This window comes from Athene cunicularia, assembly GCF_003259725.1.
Source record: "Athene cunicularia isolate RWA chromosome 5 unlocalized genomic scaffold, athCun1 chr5_part1, whole genome shotgun sequence".
NCBI classification, from domain to species: Eukaryota; Metazoa; Chordata; class Aves; order Strigiformes; family Strigidae; genus Athene; species Athene cunicularia.
Window position 1 is genome coordinate 42,960,580 of NW_020799101.1, and position 4,011 is coordinate 42,964,590.

Sequence of the window (4,011 nt, forward strand, 5' to 3'; positions counted from 1 at the left end):
GAGGCGGCCCTGTGAGGAGCTGCCCGCCCGGGGCCGCGCTCGGCCCACCCGGAGGAACTGGGCCCTTCTCTGTTTTGCCCACTGGATTTGGGGCTTTAGTGAGTTTTTAGTTATTTAGTAACTTTGCGTGCTGACCCGCAGGGCCCGGAGCCAGCCTGGCGTGCTGGAGCAGGAGGCCCAGCAGGTTCCGGAGCCCTGCTCCCCCCCGAGCCGGGAGCTGTGCCCTGGCTTTCGAGCATGGCGTGGATCACTGCCTGGGGTCCCACGGCCGTTCGCCTCGCTTCGGCTCAGCATCCTTCATTCTCGTTCAGGCCGATCATGCTGACTCTGTTCAGTCACTCGCCTTCTCCTCTGGAAACCTTTATTCGAATCATCCTGAGCTCATCTTTAAGCCCTCAGAGCCTCTTGGTTGAAACCAGCTTTTTCTAAATGCCAGGGAATTTGCCCGCCAGAGTTTCCGTTTGGAATGCCAGCCCCGGGTGTGATTCCCCGTGACGCTGGGCAGGGCTTGCCGGAGGAGCACTGGCAGGCCCTGCTGGCCCCTCTCCTCTCGACTGCTTCCAAGTGACTTGGGACACAACTCCAAGGACCAGCTGTGGGTTTGCAGTGATGTTTATTCAATCGGTGGAGAAAGGAAAAGACTGAGAGCCTTGCAGGAGGAAGAGGAAAGAGAGTGCCATAAATTTGTGCTCCTACTTCTCTGGAGCAGTACTGGGATGTTTTCTCTCCCTTTACAACTGCCCCAGGTTTCATAGGAGCCAGAAAAATAACTGTACAGATGCCCTTTAGACACGATGAGTTGCTGTGTTGGAAAGCGGACATTAGAAACTATCCCACTTAATTTGTTGGGGCCAAGCCTCTGTTCACTTTTACCTGCGTGGGGGTCCCGGGAAGGTGGGCACCCATGATAGGTCACTGGGTGTGGTGTGACCATGAGCATCCTTTCAAAAAGTGATGCAAGATACTTATCTTGTCCTCAGAGTTAATTGTAGTTGACAGTATAAGGATCAGCTTTGTGTTTTACTGAAACAAAACCAAACCCAACTCTTTGGCATAGATACTCCCTAATGCAATTCTGTTCTGAGATTTTACTTCCATTATCAAATTAATGTACATTAATGGAGTATGGAAAAGGCAAACATCTGTCATATGTTAATATTCTATATCCAGCATTTGCCCTATGTTATGTTTTCATGCCGATTTTGGTATTGGTAGCCAACGTGCTGAGTGTCTGAGATAGATGCCTTGCATCTGGGACCCAGTTGCCCCCAGTATCGATCACAAGGCGAGGGTACTACATAGCATGGCTACTGCAGTTCTTCCCTCTGAGGCTGGAATGGCTTAGGGAAAGTGGGGTGCTCAGGTAAATGAGGTCATTACAATAGTGATAGTTTTGTTTGTTTTCCTGGTGCAGGGCAGCTTATTAGTGGTCATGGGATAGAAGGAGGTCAGACGGCACAATATTTACTCTCTTATCTCTTTAGGATTATATATTTTTCCTACTTAGTGGAATATAGGCTCATTTTCATATGAGTGCTAAACTCTAGTTGCTAATGGTACTTTTCACATTACTAGTCAGACTAGAGTAGCCAAAAATATTAATGCTTTGGACACGGATCCTGGCAATGAGGAGGCAGAATACCTAATGGTATTACAAATAGCATGAAGTTGATCATCTTAGTCACAATAGAGCTTTACCAGACCCAGTGACAAGACAACTTTATTCTGTGGTAGAGAACCACGTCCCATAACTAAGACAGAGCCTCAACATAATTGTATGTCAGACAAAAGGCATCATAAAAATAAGCCTAATATCCTGCCCACTCATAATTATACTCCTCTGACTTTGCTGCATACTGTAGTTTGAAGAGTGTGAGACTATAAATACACATGAGAATGTTTTCTCAAATTAGTCTTTCTGGCTTGCTCAGTGCACCATATGGACAGCTCAGTGTACTGACATTGTACAGACACTGAGCTGTGTCACCCCGGGCCGGTGGCATTTCTTCTGTGCGTGATTTGTGTGCTATCTGCTATGCTTGTCCTTAGTGAATAATTATGACAAAAATACCTGGTGATTCTCTAGAGAGAAAGCAAATTTGATGTTAGTAATTGATGAAATTACCGTACTTAACATGCTGCATTTGCATCGGTGCAGCTTCACCGTGGGTACTATGTGTAGTACAGTGAGTACTGTGTGCAGTTTTGGGCCCCACAATTTAAGAAGGAAGTTAAGGTCCTCCAACGTGTCTAGAGTTTGGGAGGAAAGGAGGCTGAGGGGCGATCTCATTGTTCTCTACACCTTGAAGAGGGGAAGTGGGGAGGGAGGTGCTGAGCTCTTCTCCCAGGATCCAGTGCCAGGACACGTGGGAATGGTTCAAAGCTGTGCCAGGGGAGGTTAAAACTGGACACGAGGAAGCATTTCTTTACCGAAAGGTGGTCAAACCTTAGAACAGGCTTCCTAGAGAGGTGGTCGATGCCCCAAACCTGTCTGTGTTTAAGAGGCATTTGGACAATGCCCTTAATAATATGCTTTGACTTTTGATCAGCCCTGAATTGGTTAGGCAGGTGGACAAGATGATCGTTGTGGGTCTGTTCCAGCTGAAATTCCATTCCATTCTAAAAAATGCTAACTGTGATATCTCCCAAGAGGGAAACGTGTAGGTTACTGGGTGTGTGCTCTGCACGGGGATGCTACTGCTGGAAGACAAATGGAGCAGGGGCAGGAAGTGCACATCTTTGCTGGAGATAATGTGGGTGACAGTGTCAGAGTTTTCTTTGGGATTAATAGATAGAACACTGAAATCAATACAAGGCTTTCAGTCTGCTTTAAGTAGGTTGGTATATGGACCCCTTTTTTCAGTTACAAATTTTGAAATGTACCCCTTTTAAAGGATATGAAGACCAAAAGATATCAAGATTTATGTAATGTGTTTTGTTGGTGATTCCTGACGAACTCCATAGATTCTGTTTCCAATGATGATGACTTCTGCAGACCTATAAATGAAACTGTTGATCGCTGTCAGGATAAAAAGGATGTTTTTCTGTAGTAGTTTCCCTTCCTGGAAATCAAGCCTTCGAGGCTTCAGAGGGAAGAAGGGAAGCGCTACATTCATTTATTCCTCTTGCTATTTTTTGCCAGTTGTGTATTACAGAAGTGCTTGATAAGACTTGAGGATTTGCTAATTGGGTTGATGTATGTGTTCAAAACCAGACTTTGTCTGTCGGTGGTTATAAGTTTTTGTGTATGTCAGTCTGATATTCTGAGGATGGTAGCAACTACTACAGTGTTGTTACAGCTCAGGAGAAAAGCATAGTCTGGGTTTCTCTTGTTTTTCCTAGTTTTTCTATGCATTTCCTAATATGTGAGGAAATGCATAGGTAACTAGGGTTATAGGGCAAAAACCCCCCACCCCCAAAACCAACCCCTGAAGCCCCACAATTTGCGGCGTGGTTATGTACAGGTGTTTTGGGACCGGTGTTCATAGCCAGCTGTGTGGATGACTGGACCTTAATTACTGACCTTAGTTACCGGGAGGCCTGAAGCAGGGGGCCCTGCTGCTGCGGAGCGGAGGTGCTGCCACAGCGCAGCGCGGCCAGCAGCCTCCCTCGCAGGTGGAGGGGGAAGCGCTGGTACCTCCAGCTGCCTTGGTAGGGCTCTTCCTTCCACATTCTTGTCCGCTTCGTCATGCGAAAGCGGTAGTCTCTGAGCTGATCTTGCTGTGTCTTTATCTGCCTTTAAAGTGCTTTTTTTTTTTTTTTTTTTGCGTTCCAACACCAGGTGTGTCTTCTTGTGGAAGTTGTGTTTTGCAATGTGCCTTTTTTGGGGGGTTGCTGTTCGGTGTTTTGGGCCCTTACCGTGCAGCTGTAACATGCCAGTTTGGTGCTCTGGAAACTACTAAAAGGATGTAGGTCCTGCCCCAAAAAGACTAAGGACGATGCGCTGCCGAGGGACCCCGCACGGACTCTGCGTGTTCTGGGCCAGGCCAGAGGCGCAGCGCGGGCCTGGCC